General features: G+C 47.8%; 1 long non-coding RNA gene across 1 annotated transcript; it reads right to left on the reverse strand.

Moving 5' to 3' along the window:
* Window positions 1-3,079: 3,079 nt before the first annotated feature.
* Window positions 3,080-18,458, reverse strand: LOC117013442 (uncharacterized). Its single transcript, XR_004421332.1, has 3 exons — window positions 18,189-18,458; window positions 16,691-16,800; window positions 3,080-3,234 (listed from the first exon to the last, which is right to left on the reverse strand). It is a non-coding gene; the product is annotated as an uncharacterized LOC117013442 (long non-coding RNA).
* Window positions 18,459-18,792: the final 334 nt, after the last annotated feature.

The raw sequence follows: 18,792 nt of genomic DNA on the forward strand, positions 1-18,792 counted from the left end.
CTGGTTCTCCCAGCTGCGCTGATTAGAAGCGGAGAAATTAAGATCTCCCCCTCAGTCCCCACCCCCACAGGCTGGAGGATGTGGGGGGAAGGAACTGGATCGGCTGTGAGGCTAGGCCAGGCCACGGGCATCTCGCAGGGGTCCCGCCGGCCCAGCCTGGAGACAGGGAGGACCATAGCAGGAAGCATGGCTTTCCTCTCAGTCTCCCCTTTGGACACGCGCAGCGTTACTGCCGCTGCTGGTGAGCAGGCTGCGTGGGGCAGATGAGGGATGAGAAGGGATCATGCACAAGGAATGTGGGAGCTGGAAGAGCTGGAGAGGAAGCTTCCTCGGGCCCCCACAAAGAGAGGCAAGGGGGTGGCTGCCACAGGCCTTGACTGTGACGGAGAGGACGGGAGTGGCACCCGATCCAGCTGAGAAGAGGGTCGTGCCAGCTCTGTGGGTCTGAATGGCATTGTGTGCGAAGAAAGTCGCCGTGGAAGTTAGCCAGACCACATCTGCCTAAGAGCAATGCAAGTGGCCCCATGAGAAGTCAGGCGTTGGAGCCGGACGCGCTTTAATAGCCCTCTCTCCTTGCCTCCCTCTCTCATTAATGCTGGTACCCCTTATACTTTCATGTGTTGTAATCGTTTTTATACACTCATAGTCACTACTTATCAATGACCTACTATGTGTCAGACAATGAAAGAGGTACTCTGCATATGATTAGACATAAGGGAGAGGTCATTAGGTCCATACTACAGATGAGGAAATCGATGTTTAGTGAGATTAACTACCTTGACCGAGGTCACACAGTAAGATGCAAAACAAGGATTTGCTTCCCCTGGCATTTGGTGACAAGCAGTCCCCTGATGGGCTCCTCCCTGATGGGATCCTGGGACCCAGTCAGAACCAGAATGCAGATTTCTGCCATCCAAGCACATAGCTTTGTCACATGGTGAGTGAAGGAGACAGGGCCGGGGTGGGGGTGGGGTGGGGTGAGTCACGTGTCCACTATGGCAGGTGAGATGATAAGCACTTACACGGGGTCCAACTTTCTTATGGGATGGTGGAAACTCCATCAAAATAACCTTGCTATGCTTCAGGGAAAACAGCCTTTCTGGGCCTCACACCCCTCCTCTAGCGCTCCCCCTCTAGCGCTCCCCACTCTCCATCCCTTAGGCTGCAGGTGACTTCGAAAGTAGATGGAAACTGTCTATGGCGGGCGGGAACCTGGTTTCCCCCAGAGTAGAGGCCAGTCTGGAGTGGAGAATTACACAGGGAAGGCTGGGGTTGGATTGGGTACAGGACCTGCAAGGCTGGCAAGGCGTGTGCTGGGGTGGGGGAGGGATGGGGGAGGGGTGACTAGTGAATAAAATGACAATGCCAGCCCTTTGAAAATCTGCTGTCTGTGGCCCCCGGATTTGCTTTCATGCTACATCCATTTACATCTTTGCATTCTGGTTTCACTAATCATCATGCCTCTATAGTCCCTTAAAAAATCGTTGGGAGAATTTGTTCAAGGCAAGTAACTTCTGCCCATGGCCACCCCCTTTCCATCTCTCCACGTCTGGCCCTGGGCCTAAGGCTTCAACCTCTCGGCTGTTGAGAAGGCAACCTGTCCTGATATCATTAGTGTGCCCACGATAGCCCTGTTTGCACATATTTGTGTTCCTTCCAATTAAGGTGATTCATTACACCTCTAGTGGAGTTCATTTTTATTCCTTGATAAGAACTTTCAAATAAATACATTCAGCCATGGAAAGAATCCTTTGACAGAGCACATGTCCTAATTTTGGCTTGGGGTATGTATCCCTCAAGTTGTCAGCTGAGAATGTGCAGGAGAGACCTGGAGCTGGTTCTGCAGACTGTGCAAGGTGAGCCGGCTGAGCGGACTCTGGCTACTTGGAGGGATGTAGGGAGCCCCAGCTGTACCCCAGGGAGGTAGGGATAGCACGCCAGCTCCCAGGGTCTCAGCAGGTCTTGCAGGCCCCACGGCCCGGAAGCAGAGGCTCCTTTCTCTTAGGGGCCTGTTGCGGAATATGGTAAACACCAATCTCACCACTGCACACCGTGTTTCCATTCTGAGTGACTGGGGAAGAGCATGTGTCGCTCCCGGCACCAAGTCTCCACAGAGGAGGCCACACAGCTACTGGAATGCACCTTGATGGAAACTCAGCACACTGATTCTATCCCTGGTTCTCTTGAGTGAGGATTTGGGCTCCTTGCTGCTCCTCTCTGAACCTCAGTTGTCTTCAAATGGAAGCTATTTCGTGGGCAGCCTCCGTGTGACCAGATTTGCAGTTCTAAGTCTTGTCAGCAACCCCAATTGTCCCTATTTTACACATGAGGAGATTGTTGCTCAGAGAGATTAAGTGATTTGACCAAGACTGGTAAGGGGACAATCCAGAAATGAATCCAGCACTCTTGGCCCAGGATTCTCTTTAGTTCTCAAAGGGAGCCAGTGATTGGCATATCCTGAACACAAGGTCCTGGCCTGGTAGCTCTTCTTGAAAAAACAAACAGGGCTCAGAGACTATAGGACAGGCCTCAGACTTTGCAGTCTGCTGGCGGCATCCAGAGCTACCGTGTTTCCCCAAAAATAAGACCTAGCCAGACAATCAGCTCTAACGCATCTTTTGGAGCAAAAATTAATACAAGACCCGGTATTATATTATATTATATTATATTATATTATATTATATTATATTATATTATACCATATTGTATTATAAAGACCCAGTCTTATATTATAGTAAAATAAGACCAGGTCGTATATTAATTTTTGCCCCAAAAGACACATTAGAGCTGATGGTCCGTCTAGGTCTTATTTTCGGGGACATCACTGAGACAGTGGAGGGCAGGCAGCACATGTGCTGGGCTGCAGAGATCCCAGGCACCTGTTCCAAGAGACAGGATTAAACTCTAGTATAACAGGACTAGAATCTAAATTCCAGGTGCTACCTGAGGGAAACAGGGCATGGTGGTGGAGTCTCATATTTGTTAGAAAGCACTGGACTGCAAGAAAATCTGACTAACAATGATTTATTTAATCAAATGATTGTTTTTCCCACAAAACAAGAAGTTAGAGATAGGTGGTTTGGTGGTATTGATTCAGCTGCTCCAATGGTGCTATCAAGGATCCAGGTTCTTTGTGTCTTGACTTTCTGTCACCCTCACTATGTTGGCTTTTTGTCCTCATGCTTGTCCAACCTTATGATCTTAACGTGGCTGCTGCAGCTCCAGGCATTACATCTGCATTCAAGGCAAGAAGAAGGAAGGAGATGGTGCCAATGACATTTTCCCCTTTAATCAGGAAATCAAAAGCCTTCAACTTGACAGTTGAAAGATGTAATAAACAGGTTGAAATGCAAAAGGAAGGAAGGAAGGATAGAAGGGAGGGTGGGAGAGGGAGGGGAGGTGGAAGAGAAGGAGGAAACAAGGAAGGACTTCATCTCAGAGGCTTTCCTAACATCTTTTTGAAAAGAATAGAGTCACATGGTCAGTTTTAGCTGCAAAAGAAGCCGGGAAGCAGATTATCTGGCTTTTACCTTCTACAGTGAGAGAATAACAAAGACAGAAGGTGATTAAGAATGGTTACTGAGTTTGCCAATCAACAGAATCTGTCACAGAATTCTACATTTGGTCCATGTGATGGCATTTAAGGGATAAATCCCAGAAGTCTGTCCTGGTCAATACACTTTTACACATGCTGTTTCCTGGAATTGGGAATTCCATTCTTATTCCTCTCATATTTGCCTAACAAAGCCTTCAGTGTATTCTGGAACTATACTTTTAGAAGCAATTTGGCAACATGTTTCAAGGGCCATAAAAGTGTTCATAAATTCTGACCCAGTATTTCCACTTCTGAGAATTTATTTGTTCCAAGGAAATAGCCCAAAAGGAAAAAAAAAAAAGCACTACACGCTCAAAGATGTTCGTTACAACTTTAGAAATAAGGAACAACAGAAAAATCCAACAATAGGGGAATGGGTACTTAAGGCATAGTACACTCACTGGATGGCATACTGCACAGCCATTAAAAGTGACCATTCTAAATGTCACTTAGTAATATAAAAAGGGCTATGATATAATGTTATATTGAAAACAAGACATATAATCAAATGCAGTATTTGGACTGCATACTTAGTCTGCTTGGGCGGCTATAACAAAATACCATTGGTTGAAACAACTGAAACTGAAATTTATTTCTCACAGTTCTCCAGACTAGAAGTCCAAGAGCAGGGTGCCAGCAGCGTCTGTGCCTGGTGAGAGCTCTCTCTTTGGGCTGCACACAGCCAACTCCCCACTACGGTTTCACATGGCCTTTCCTAGTTGTGTGCACACAGAAAGAGAGTGCGGGAGTAAGCTCTGGCGTCTCTTCCTCTTCTTATAAGGACACTAATCCCACCATGAGCACCCCACCCTCGTGAGCTTACCTACACCTAATTATCTCCAAATACCATGACATTCAGGGTTAAGGCTTCAACATACGAATTTTGGTGGAACACAATTCAGTCCACAGCAATACTTAAATGTATGTGTGCCTTGTGGACAACACCTTGAAGGGAATTCACAGAAGTTGTTGGCTTAGGGTAATGGGATTATTGGTGATGTTTTTTCTCTCTGTTACTTAAAATTTCTATAATGATGTTATATAGTTTTTAACGTAATTAAGGGGAGAAGTTAGAATAAAAATGATCCATCTTTCAAGTCTCAGCTCAAATGCCACCTCCTCTAGGAAGACTTCCTTGGTTTTTCCAATCACATTTTTTCTGAAGTTCTTATTTTACTGGAAATTGTGCTCTTCTGAGGCTAGGGCCGTAAGCAGTTCCCCTTTGTTCCTGACCCATCATAGACCAGTGGCAGAGATCAAGAACCCAGGCTAGGAGCCCAGTGGGGTGGAGGTATTAAAGGGTGGGGGGTGTGTGCAGTCAGAAACCAGGAACGGGATCTAAACAATTAGTCCAGGGCACTATCAGGTGCAAGGCTTGAAAACTAAGGCCATATAGAGCTGGTCTTTCTAGTTATTTTAAATGTATTATTATTATTAGTTAAGTTATACATACTCACTGTAAAAAAATTTAAATAGTTAAAATAAAGCCCGTCTTGGCTCCTACACAATCCCACTCCCCTCCCCAAGGATTGTCAGTTTGGTATGTACCCTTCCAGAATATTCTTCCTCATGCACATAGTTTTAAAGCACACATCTGTGTTTACATAAACAGAGCCAGATTGCTCTGTGACTTGCTTCTCTCTCATAAGGAGACCTTTTCTCTTCAGGATGCGGAGGTCTACCTCATTTGTTTGTACCTCAAAAAACCATTACTAATGTGGATATTCGGAAATGTATTTAGCCCTTTCTCTATAGTGAGCATTCGGGTTGTTTCTGATGGTTTAGATTTCCACCACTGCCACCATGGCCCCTTGTGACAGGGCCTCCTGGTGCACGAGGAACACTTCTCCAGGCAGAGATGTGGAGCTGCGGTGGGGAAGGGCTTGGGCATCTTACATTGTCACAGGCACTGCCAGGTCACGTTCTACAAACACCATGACAGATTCCTTACTTACCAACGGGGAAAAAGGTGTTCCTCGCCCTGTGTTGTTTGACTTGCATTTCTTTGATGACTTGTGAGGCTGAGACTGTAGTCATACATTTATTGGACATCTGCAGTTCCTCTGAGGTGAACTGTTTGTTCCGACCATCATTCATTTTTTTTCTTTCGGGTGGTTTGTCTTTTACTTATTATTTGTAGGAATTCATTATAAAATCCTGAATGTGGGGCGGCCGGGTAGCTCAGTTAGTTGGAGTGAGAGCTCTGAACCACAGGATTGCCAGTTCGATTCCCACATGGGCCAGTGAGCTGCGCCCTCCACAACTAAACTGAAGACAATGAGCTGCCGCTGAGCTGCCAGAGGGACAACGGGATGGCTCAGTTGGTTAGGATGCAAGCTCTGAACAACAGAGTTGCTGGTTCAATTCTCACATAGGATGGTGGGCTGTGCTCCCTGCAACTAAAGGTTAAAAAACGGCAACTGGTCTTGGAGCTGAGCTGCACCCTCCACAACTAGATTGAAGGACAATGACTTGGAGCTGATGGGCCCTGGAGACACACACTGCTCCCCAATACTCCCCCAACAAAAGTTATAAAAAAATAAAATAAAATCCTGAATGTTCATCCTTTTCAATTGTATATGTTGCAAATACCTTTTTCCAGCCTGTCACTTGTCTTTAAACAATATTTAAGGTGTCTTTTGTCATACAGTAGTTTTAGATTTGGACGTAATCAAATTTAGCAATCTTTTCCTTTATGGTTTTTGTGTTTTAAGAAAGCCTTTCCAACCCCTAGGTTATAAACAAATTCTCCTATATTTTCTTTTCATAGTTTCATAGCTTTGTTTTTTTACATTTAGCTCTCTAATCCATCTGGAATATATTTAGTGAATGGTGTGAAACAGGGATCAACTTTATGTTTTTTTTACACAAATAACCAATTATCTCTACAACAGTTATTGAAGAGTTCATCCTTTCCCTACTGCTTTTAAATGCTGCTTTATCCTATTCTGAACTCCTCTTTACACAAGAACCCACTTAAACTTTCTGTTCTGTGACACCGACGCATTTGTCTTGTCTTGTGCCAGCACACCACCATTTTAATTAGCACAGCTTGGTAGTGTTTTGTTATCTGATGGGGCAAGTACTCCCTCATTGTACTTCTTTTTCAAATATTTCTTGACTGTTCCAACACATTTATTCTCCCAGAATAGTTTTAGAATTGGCTTGTTAAATTTCACACACACACACACACACCAATCCTGTAATGATTGTGATTGCCATTGTGTTGAATTTATAGAATTCTTTGGGCAGAACTGATGTCTTCACCATGCTCTCTCTGTTTACTGTGGGCTTCTCTTATGTCTCAAGCCTGATTCTGAGGCCAACTCCACTGCTTACTAGGTCTGTGATCTGGGGTGGGGCTTGGCCTCTCTGAGCCCTGGCTCTGTCATCTTTGATATACTCCCAAGTACTATTTCCTGTCCCAGCGCTGATGGAGGATTAATTGAGAGCCAGTGTGTGAACGCACTAGATGGTGAGCTCCTAGTTGGCCGCCCTCTGCCTTATTTAGGTCTACAACCCAGGACAGTGAGTTCTTTGAACAGTCCTGAGGGGAAGAGGAGAACACAATGTTTCCATTTAGGTAGATTCAGGGGGTGCAGGGCTAGGGGTTGGCAGAGAGAGAGAGGCAGAGAACTACCAAGTCGATCACTCTGTTAAGGTTCTTGGCATAGGTCATCTCGTCCGTCCTCAGAACAAGTCTGTGAGGTAAGTACGATCATCCTCTTTTCATAGCTGAGAAAAATGAGACTCAGACAGCGACCTGTCTAGACTCAGATACAAGGCTCTAGTAAGTTGCAGCCCACATCATCTGTCCTGCCTAGTCTGGGGGGGCTGATGGGGGCCTCTCCTGGTCATAAAGCCAGAGATGTTAGATGGTCTGCTGCTTCCCTGTGAAGTCTAGTGAGCCTAGAGTACACTTAGACCCAAGATACCAACATAAGCATTCAACACTTAGCACAGTGTCCAGCACATATTAGGAGCTCATTGAATTAGATTGGGACAAAGTCCAAATATCATCATCATGTGAATGCTACAGAGAGCACAGTACTGCTAGACACATTCAGAGGAAGAAAAAGTTTATGTGTACTAGGGAAATCAGGGAAGGCTTCCAGGTAGAAGTGAGGTTGGAACTCGGCTCTGAGAGATGGGGAGATTTAGAGAACAGAGCACTCCAGAATCAGAGCTAGTACGGCCACGCAGTTGAGCCCAACTGGCCAGACAGGCAGTGAGTGTGAACGGAGACAGGTATTTCTCAGTGACTGAGGCCACTAGGTCATGGACCTGGTATCTTCTAGGCCCATGTCACTTCTGACAGTGTCCTAAGATTAAGCTTCACTTTCCACTTGTAGGTCTCACAGCCAGTTGCCATGGCACCAAAACTCACAAACCAGTGGTGGGAAGTCAGCTGGGAGGGTCAGGAAGGGGCTGCTTTCCTCATGCCATTTGCCTGCCCCACACTACATCCTGACCCTATCTTTTCACTCTAGCTTTGCCTCTCCACTCCACATATCATATTAGTGTGTATATGTGTGGGCACCTGGGCATGAGCTGTGTGCCCTTGGGTGAGTGCCTCAGCCTCTCTGAATTCAAGATATAAAGTGTCCAGGTATGCACATGTGACGCGGTGGTCTGTCTTGCTCCCATCGGAGACAGGAACAGCCTCATGACATAACCACTGTTGACCCCTTCATACACTCTGAGAGGAAAGGAGAAGAGGAACAATCCAGTTCATGCCAGGTGCTTTATATACAGGTTGCCAGGTTGAGTTTGGGGTTTAAAAATCAAAGCACATTAGTTCAGGTCCTCCAAGAAACCGTACCCCAAGATGGGATTAGATACATAAGAGATTTATCTGTAGAAACACCTCTGAAGAAAAAAGGGAAGTAAGCCAGAAGGGGTGCGGAACTGTCAGACCACGATGCAGGTCTGGCCCCTGTGATGGAGGGAGGGAAGAAAGGGGGATTGGATGGACAGTCTCAGACTACAGCCTAGCTCTAAGGAGGTTTCAGCCAGGCCAACAGGAAGTCCTCAAGCTAAAGTTGTCCGCAGAGGAGACCTGCATCTCTCAGGAATGGGCTTAGCACCCCTCCTTAGCACCCTTTCCTGACTTAGCACCCCTACTGTGCTCAGCATTCAGAGGGGAGCAGCCCACGGGAAGTGTGGCCTTGGCATCAACTCACAGGAGCTGGGACCCTTGGTCAGCTACACTCCCACAGTAGGAGGTCTGAGTAGCACATTTGCATGGCTGCACCCAAAGACAGCAGGTGGCACTACCACCTGCATGACACTGACATTATTTAAGCCCAAGGGAGGCCAGATGTTGAGGTAGAAAGATGATGCATTTGGGCAGACCTCACTGTTGGGCTCCTCTGCTTACTGTGTGATCACGATTAGGCTTTTTACTAACCTGACTTCCAATTTGTCTACAAAATGGAGTAACAGTACCTTTTTCTGTGGGTTGCTAAGAAGATAATCTAGGACCTTAAACCCTCTCTCCCCAGCTCCAATGGTAGAAAACTAGATGGAACTGACTGACTGACTGACTGACTGAAGCCTGGCTCAGGGGCCAAAGGAGGAAGCTCTTTCCTTTTCCTAGGGGAGGTTTGAGAGGCTAGAAGACTTAAAAACAAGTATAGAAAGGAAAGCCCCCCTGAGGCCCACTCATGGTAGATGTGGTATGGTCACTTGAGGGAGAAAATACAGATTGTTCTATACCATCTGGATATTCAGTGCTTCATCATCTCATAAAAACATGTCAGGTCTACAATTATTTCAAAATAAGAAGTTTACTCACAACTTTTTTTTAGTTAAGGATGCCTTCTGCTGCAAATATCAAAAAATCCAAATACTTGTGTCTTAAGCAATACAATCATTTACTTACTTCACATAACAAGAAGTTGGAAGGTAGGAGGATCTGGGGTTTGTTTAGTTCCTTAATAATGCCAGAGTGCTGGATCCATGTCTCTGAGCTTTTCTTGGCCTTTGCCTCATTGTCACAAGATGGAGGCCACAGCTCCAGACATCACACCCTCACACAATACTGTCCCAAATCAGAGGAAAGGGGAAGGTATAATAGTTATGTCTCATTTCTTCTTTGAAAGGAGAAAAACATTTCCCAGAAGGCCCCTGAAGACTAATCCCTTATGTCTTGTTGGCAGGATTAGACCACTCTTTGATAAATCACTGGCAAAAGTATCTCTGGGCACAAGGCTGCTTGAACAAGATCAAGGTCTATTAGCAAAGAAGACTTCAGGGAATGGCTCCTGAGTAGGCAACAAAAAATGTCTTCCATAGGAAAAATTTCTGGAAACAGAATGAATCTTTCTATCCTGAGCATAGCTTAGAGGTTTCCCAAGTATATAAACACATACAGCATAAAGTAAACAATGAAAAATAATATACAAGACACAGAAGTCAGACTAAGAAAGAAAGTCATTCAATCCATAAAGGGTAGGGGTTCGGGGGTGACTAGAATAGTGGACACAGTCCATTATAGTGGAGCTGACAGACTCTTTGTCCTGGGAGAGGGAACAGGTCAAAGAAACCCTCACAGAATCTTTGTGTGAACAGAGTGCTGCCAGATGAGTAGGAGTTCACTAGGCAAACTGAGCTGGAGATGAGCTGACTCAATCTATGAAAAGCTATGTTAATGCAGGAAGGGTTCATGGAGGGGTTCACTGTCACAGCCATTAAGAAAGGGAAGGGACGAGTCCCGAGCCTCCTCTCAGAGATCCAAGGACATTGGTTGTCCAGGTTGGGTGGAGAAAGTCTTTGCAGAGGAGCAAGTTAGGAGATGACCGCAGATAACTCTGGGATTATTGGGACCCCAGGGGAGGCACAGACAGGGGCGGTTACAGGGCCATTTTGATGTGATCCATCCAGACCAATGGAGCGTTGGGAAGACCCTGGGCCTGCATGGGTATGGGAGCTCAGCTGGCCCCACGTAACCGGTCCCAGATGACTCTGCCTCTGCATACCCTGTCCAGCCTGGAAGGCCCTCTACATCCCCCTTCCTGGAGAATACCATCCTAACTTTAAAGACCCGGCTCAAATGTGGCTTTTTTGTAGAAGCCTCCTGCATTACGAGGCAGAACATATCACACACACACCACTGCCTTCATGCTTTGTAATCGCCACCATCTGTGTAATTGACCTGATTTCAGGTCTGTGTACCTTTCTAGCTGGTGCTCACCTCCAGGCCGTTTTCAACCTGATTTTCAGGAGAACTCATCCATTCTGTGAGCCCACAGCTGGCAGGGCCCCAGACAAAATAACAGAGGTTCTAGAGGGAATGAGGGAGTCCTAAAAATGAACAAATGGGTCTGTGAATGGACATAACCAAGTACTCCTGGTAAGTGTCCCCATCCACACACCAGTGTGGGCACCAGTGACCAGATCCAGGTGCCAGCCCCCTCCCGTGTTGTTACCCCAATATGTGTCCTGGGGAGCAGGTGCTGACTACTAGGTTTGACACTCACACACTGCAGGTGCTGGAGAATGGAAGGGAGTATTGAGAAAGGTGACTACCATCTGAGAGAAAGGAAGAAAAGTGGGAACTCAAACAAAATTCATAAATTGGCTCTTTCTAAAAGCTTTCCGCACCAAGTGTTGGGAACCAAGATGAAAAACACAAATACTGAGTTTAAGGACCAAGGCACTCTCTAAGGAGAAGAGGACATTTCCACATAAGGCAACAAAATTAGGCAAAGAGAATGAAACTGATGCATAAAACAGCTCAAAGAGACCTGGAGATTGCTTGTTAGTTATGCAGAAAGCTTCCCAGAGAACTGAAAGATAAAGGCCATGCCAAAGAAAGTGGAAATCAGGCCAGGATACGAAGGAGGGTATGTACAAAAAAATAACAAAAGGCTATGGAGATAAAAATCAGAAAAGTCGTTTAGAAAAAGAAATGAGATATAACTTGCACAAGGCGGCAAAGAATGAGAAAAACATTTTCTAACTCGAACAGGCCAACGAAAGGGGATAAGGAGATTGCTGGCTCGTTTTGAGTTGGGGAGAGAAAGCCTATAAAGCAGTGACACTAAAAAAGCAGAGGCTTTTAATTTTTTTTTCTAAGCCTGAAAAGGTCAGCTGTGATCTGAAAACTGAAAAGAGGCACCGCATGGGATCATGAGAAGGCAGGAAGCCAAGAGAGAATGAGGAAGAACTTGTATATTCACATCCACAGGCTCTGATGACTTACATGCTTAGGTACTTAAAGAATTGGCCCAAGGTGGAGTCAGATCACTAGCTCTCACTCCTGAGGGGATTTATGGAGAACTGGTGAGGGGCCTGGAGACCAGAGGGAGACCCAGGCAGCTTGTCCCTGCCTCTCTTTAAACCTGGGGAAAAGCAGATGCCTCTGGAAGTGCAGGACCCATCAGCCGAGCTGCTATATAATAGAAAACTATTGGGACACATCGTCAAAAAATCAATCTGCAAACACTAGGTCATAAGGAATTAGGTAATAACCAGAACTGCTTTCCAAAGAACACATTCTGTCAGAGTAATCCAATTTCCTTCCAGGACAGAATGATGGGCCTGGTAAGTCAGGAATGGCAAGAGACACATAATCTTCCTTAACTTAAAGAGCAAGGCATTTAAATGCATCTTCCATGAGAAGTCTCGAAAGAAAAATGGGGGAATTGGGGTCTATGGTTGGCCTTTCTGGGGTTGAGCAAATGGAAAGAGGTTGAAGGGTTACCCCAAATAGCAGAGGTAGAGGTGAGTGAGATAACTGTGCTGGTGGTGGCAGGAGACAAAGTGTTTGGGGGGTAAGGGGTACTGGTGGGGGTGATGCCAACGGTGGAGATGGCGGGTGGTGGTGCTGGACATGATACTGGTGATGAAGGGAGCGATACCAGTGGAGGTGGTGATGATGGTGTTGCAGATGGAAGTGATGGCTGTGGTAGAGGTGGTAGTGGCGGTGGATGCAGTGATGGCTGTGGAGATAGAGATCGTGGCGGAGATTGAGATGGACATACTAATAGTGGTGGGGGGGAAGTGGTTATAGTGGAGATGACTGATGAGGGTAACGGACATATTGTTAGTGGTGGGTGGAGGTGTGGTGGTGGTGGTGGAGATGATGGTACTTTACAGTGGTGGTAGAAATGCAAACAATGAGCGTGGTAGAGATGGAAATGGTGACAGTGGTGGCGGTCACGGTAGCAGCAATCAAACCTAAAATAGACATGGTGAATCTGGGTTTCAGTCATTGTTTTGGGGCATCGACGACAGACACCCACATCAGCCTGTTTTCCCCAAATATTTGCTGCGAGAAATGGGCACAAGCCTCCCGGCACTTTGGGCCCGGCCTCATTCTGCCTGCCTCTCCACTGTCCTGCTAGCCCTGGGGCAGTGAGCAGACAGGGCGGGCGGCTGAAGGCCTCAAGCAGCCTGTGTGATGGGAGGTTTCCTCCCACCCAAAGGGGTGGGCACAGCCTGAGAGAACCCACAGCCCAGGAAAGGAAAAGGCTCCCAGGGCCAGGTGGAGGCAGGCTCTCCTAGCCCAGGACTGGAATCTACAGCCTGTTAGCTGACAGCTGCTGGAGCCCCCACAACCCAGGAAGTTGTGCAGGTTTGGGTTTGAAGAGGCTTCTGGTGAGTTCTGGCTTTCACACCTATTTCCAGCTTGAGTTCTACCACTGAAGCTCATGTACTAGAGGCTGGGAAGGGTGGCCTAATGACCCCCTTCCAGCTGGGCTTTCACCAGGATAAGGATGTTTTGTTGAATGTAAATATAATTAAAACACCCCCCCCCCCAGGTCTGTGGGCCAGTGTGCCTCAGGAGCACAGGAAATGGGGGAGAGATGGATTGCTGGAGTGTGTGGTGGAAGAAAAGCTGACCAATTTGGACTAGACTCCAGAAAAAGATTCTTGAGGCTGGGAACTCAGCTCCAGATTGAAAAACTTCTTGTCTACCTTCTTGCTGTCTGCATGGCCCCAACTGGCTGTGTGACTTTAGGTGGGTACTTAAAATTTCGGCTTCATGATGTTCCCTCATAACATAAAGAGTCGGACAAGATGGCCTCAGGTCTTTCAGCTATGTGCTCAGTCCTCTAAACGTATTTCACACCCTAGCTCTGTCCACAAGCCCACCCTACCCATCCTCTCTGCCTATAGGGCCAGACAGACCCCTCACATGCTGTGGCCCTGGCTCAAGGCCCAGCTCAAAGCCAATTGTGCCACAAAGCCCACTTGTGCTCGGCAGGCGGAAGTGACCTCTTCCTCTGCTGGACCCCATAGCCTTTGTCTACCCTCTGCCTTGAACTGTTAAGACTGTAGGGCGCCAGGCTCAGCCCCTGACCCAGCTTCTCTCGGCCTCATAGGCTTGAACTTTGTTCACTTATCCCTCTCGGCAACCAGCACAGGCCTGGCAGACCTGATGCCACAAAAGTGGTGAAGAGTAAGTGAATTTTATACCTAAAGAAACCAAGGCCCCAAGTGGACAAGTGGCCAAGACTAGAGCCCGGATCTCTGGACCCCCTCTCTAACCCTTGCTTAGAGTCTCCCAAACTTGTGTATGAACAGACCTCTCATAAAGGAAAAGCAATTCTCATAGATCCTGTGAGTTCCCAACAGTTCCCAGACATGTTTTTATGCAACACCAACTTAAGGCACTGAAGTCCTAGTCTATGAAAATGCTTAACTGCAAAGAGTTCTGACTTTATAACTGCTGAAATATTTTAATATCAATGAAATCCAAATTTTAAAACTATTCAGAGAACTTAGAAACTCTGAGGTGGAATACCCTCGTTTGAGAAACACTGTCCTAACTAAAAAATTCACAGGAAGGTGTGGATGACTGATATATCCTTTTCACTGTGCCATAGGTTCCAGGGTAATTTGCATTTTTACATGTACCCTTGGAAAGAACAATGGATAACTTATCAGGTGGCCTTGTAAGGTGAAATGGCAGTCCTTGGGTCACCCAGGATGGTGGGAATCTCTTCAAACCCTTCCAAAGAAGCTCTGTCAAGGACACCAGCTCATGCTTTACTTAGGTTGAGGGTGGATATGTGTGTGTGTGGGGGGGAAGTGGGGGTGGAAAGGGGAGAGGAGGGTTCCAGTTAGGGGAAAGTGATGGCTTCCTCAGAGTCCCCTTCCACACTGCCATTCTGTCTCCGTCAGCCCTGCTGATGAGGGAGGGCTCTGCCCAGCACTGCATACAGCCCCTGCTTCCACCACCCTCACCCCGCCCCCACCCCCACATACACCTAGATTCTCCCTCCAGGCTGCACTCACATGCCTTCTCTCTGCAGAGATGAGGCAAAGCATTCTGTTCCCACAGAAGACCAGAAGAGGTGCCTTGTTACACCTGCTGTGTAACTTGGGCATGTTATCCTCTCTGCACCTCCCTTTCTCCATCCTTAATTACAGATTCAGATTAGATGGTTTCAGAGGTCCCGTCCAGCCCTGACCATTCTGTGATGTGTCATTTCTCCTCTTTTATGTTGTGAAAGGCCCTACGGTGGCGTGGAAGGGGCAGGGGCTTTTGCTTCACACAGATGTGAGTGCAGATTTGGGCTCAAGTTCTTTTTAGATGGGTGATCTCAGCTAAGGTGCTCAGCCTCTATGAATTTCACTTTTCTCTTCTTTAAATTAAGGATAACACCTTCTGTTACATAGACTTGTTGTAAGCATTAGAGATAAAAAGAAAATAGCAGAACAGCAGTACCTGTTCTGCTCTCAATTAGTGACAGTTATTATTATATTGACTAAGGAAGTCCCTGAAAAGCCATGTGTGTGGTAGTTGGAAGGATGGACTCTGAAGCACTATGGCCTGAGTTTGAATCCAAGCTTAGCCACTTTCTAGCTGTGTGATGTTGGGTAAGCAACTTAACTCTATTCCTCCATGTTTTCATCTGTGGAGTGAGGATAATAATTATACCTATCTCATATAGTTGTTACAAGGATAAAATTATTCAATAAATTGACACACTTAGAGCAATGTCTCACATAATAAGCACTCAAAAATATCAGGTGTATCATTATTACTAGAGACACATATGGGGGGTGGGGTGCTGCCACCACTCTCCATGTACTCCCACCCTCACCTTTGCTAAGCTGAGTCCCATCATTCACCTCCCCAGCCTATGGTTTCCCAGTTTTCATTAAGCACCCAGAGCCTGGTGACCCTCATGTTCCCTGGCTCTTTCAAGAAGCTGAACTCATTCCTGTGCCCTCCCTGAAACCTGCCCTGTTCTGCCACATACAGCCTGTTAGCTCGTTCCTGTAACCTCTGTGGAGCCAGGCTTTTCCCAGCAGGTACCTGTCTGGTGGCTGGTCATGAGACCCTACATCGCCAGCCCTTACTTTGAGCTCCGGGGGGTATCCATTCCACCTGGGAGCATAGGAACAGACTCTGCTACCTTTCTTATCTAGGTCCTGAGAGCATTCACTGACATTCCGTTCTTCCTCAGAGTTGCCCTAAATCTCTGCTTCTCACTCTTGAGCTCTTCTTCAGGTCTTCACAAATAATGCTTTCTTTAGCTAATGGGCCTTGGCTGAGCTGTAGAGACTCAGGGATTTACAAATGAAAACAAAAGTGAGAACCTTTTTGGCTCACTAGATTGGCAAATATGTATTTATTATATGATCCCCAGTGGCAAGGATGTGAAAGAATGGGCACACTCATACTTCGATGGAGGGAGTACAGACTGATGTAGCCTCTTTGGAGGGAAGTTTAGTTCTACCTATAAGAATTTAAAACAAGTTTGACCCATAAATGCCACTTCTAGGCATCTATCCTATAATCTCCATCTACACAAAGATACTCTTACAAAGATGGACATGTACTAAAGCACTGGTTGTGACTGTAAAACTTTGGAGACAATATAGATGGACATGTACTAAAGCACTGGTTGTGACTGTAAAACTTTGGAGACAATATAAATGTTCACTGGTCGGGGAACAGATTAACACCAAATGGAATATCTACATGAAGGAGTACTATACAACTTTAAATATATACATATATATGTATATATACACATGGAAATAGTAAGAGAAAAATGGCATGTTGCAGAACAACATATATGGTTTGATCTCATTTAGGGGGAAAAAAAGCCCACACTTTCCCCCTCCTCTCACCTGGGTAGAGACTTCCTGCTAAGTTCAGGCTGGCTCAGGACAGGCTGCAAGAGAGGGTTGAAAGCCCAGCCCCTTCCAGCCAAATGGGTCAGTCCCCAGGATTGCCACACCTGGAGAAGGAGAAGGAAGCACTGCTGAGGCTCAGGGGTCAGGACTCTTGCCCAGTGGAACACAATGGTAGCAGCCTCCATTCTGAGGCAGACAAACCTGGGTTCAAATGGTGCCTTCATCTCTTACCAGCTGAGTGGCCTTGGGCAAGGTTCCTCACCACTCTGAGCCTCTGTTTCCCCATCTATAAAATGGGATTAATAACACCTACCATACCATGTGGCGGGAATTAAATAAGACGATGTATGGACAATTTCAGTAAATGCCAGCCCTCTCGGGTCCCTCAAGGGTTTCTTTTACTTTGCTTTCAAATTCCTGTCGGCCAACCTCAGCTGCATCCCTGCTCATCACCCCTCCATCTTCCCTACGCTACTGACATGGTGGTGGATTCTGCCCAGGTCCACTCTTATTCCTCACTCACTGACTACACCCAGGCCTCATCCACCACTGAGTCGAGTTGTGTAAGGCCAGTGAAGAGTGCCCCCCCCCATTTCGTCAAAATATTCTCTCCTCCCCCTACCCACCACCCCAAAGTGTCTCCTGTTCCTTCCCACCTGTGCCCCCCTCAGCCTTCTTCAGGACAAGGCCCCATCAGTCATCTTCAACCCATTCCTCCCCTCCAACCCAACCTTATGAGTAAGCTCAGGTGATACCCGTGAAGACACCACTTCTCTCCCCTGCTCTCCTCCCCATCTCCCATCTCCTTTGACTACCAGCTGCCTCCTCCTCACAGCGACCTTTGTTCAACCTCCTTCCTCCTCACTCTGACCTCTGGGCAACAGTGGAGACAGTTAGCCACAGGCCCGTGGAAACGTGCTCCTGGCTTCTGCTGCCTCAAATGCTCTGCCCTGGCATCAGTCCTCCTCACACCTCGGGCAATCCGTCTCCAATCCATCTTCCGAGAGCGACCCGACGGCCGGACTTCCAACTCTTGGCTGACAGAGTGACTGAGCTTGGGAAGAAACTTGATCCGCGTTCTCTTTTTCAGAGGAGAAAACTGAAGCCCAATAATGTCCCCACGTAACTTCCCCAAGGCCACACAGCGAGCCGGTGAGCATTGGAGCCGGGTTGTCTTTTATCAGGCAGGGAATCGAGTGCTTCCGGAAGTTTCCGGCTCTCCGGAACTTCTTCCCTTCTACTCTACACCCTTTCTCAGCCCTAAAAAAGCCCAGCCAGGTGCATATTAGCATAAAACATCCCTAATTAGTCTCCGTTTCCGCCCGGGTGGGTCGTACCCCGCCGCCTGGATCCCAGCCTCTGGCCCCAGCACCCCCGTCCCATCCTCGGCCGGCCTGGGTGGCTCCCAGCACCTGCCCCGAGAGGGGGCGAGCAGCGCCTGCGGAGGCCGGGCTCCTAGCCCACCTGGCCCGGCCCCGCCCCCGACGCCCACCTCTGCCGGTTCGCCGCCTGCTGCCGCGCACGCGGCGCACGCCTCCCGAGGACGGGAGGGTTTGATTGACCTTGGCAAGAGGCAGCAGAACCCTCAAAGGCTCGGTCCCTCGCGGCTGCCCGGCGCCGGGGCTCCAGTTTCTGCTTCCACCATCTCGGTTTCTCGCCTCGCCAGGGCTTGGGGGAGGGGTGCTGGGTGGAGCCCAGTCCGACCCCCGGCAGCAGCGCTCGTCTGCCGGAGACGCGATCTGATGAGACTGTCTTCCTGCAAATTAAGCCTTCTCAGGACTCTCCATCCGGTGCCGGCAGCAAGCCCGGCGTGCGGGGAGCCAGTCCTGGGGGGCGGGCGCCGCAGCAGTAGCAACGGCTCTGCACCCCACCCTCCATTCCCGCCCCCTCCCGCCTGCACCAAGGGTCGGCCAGCTAGAGGTCGAAGTGGAGCTCGTCTGTCGCTACCTTTCAGAAAGAACGCCATCTGTGCCCCTCCTCCGCCCCGTTCGGGCTGCGGAAGGGGTCCGACAACCTCTCCCTCTTCTACCCTTTACCCGAGGGGAGACACCCTCCTGGGCTCCAGAGGCGAGAACCCTAGGTCCCAGTCCTGCTAT

This window comes from Rhinolophus ferrumequinum, chromosome 2 (assembly GCF_004115265.2).
Source record: "Rhinolophus ferrumequinum isolate MPI-CBG mRhiFer1 chromosome 2, mRhiFer1_v1.p, whole genome shotgun sequence".
Taxonomy (NCBI): domain Eukaryota; kingdom Metazoa; phylum Chordata; class Mammalia; order Chiroptera; family Rhinolophidae; genus Rhinolophus; species Rhinolophus ferrumequinum.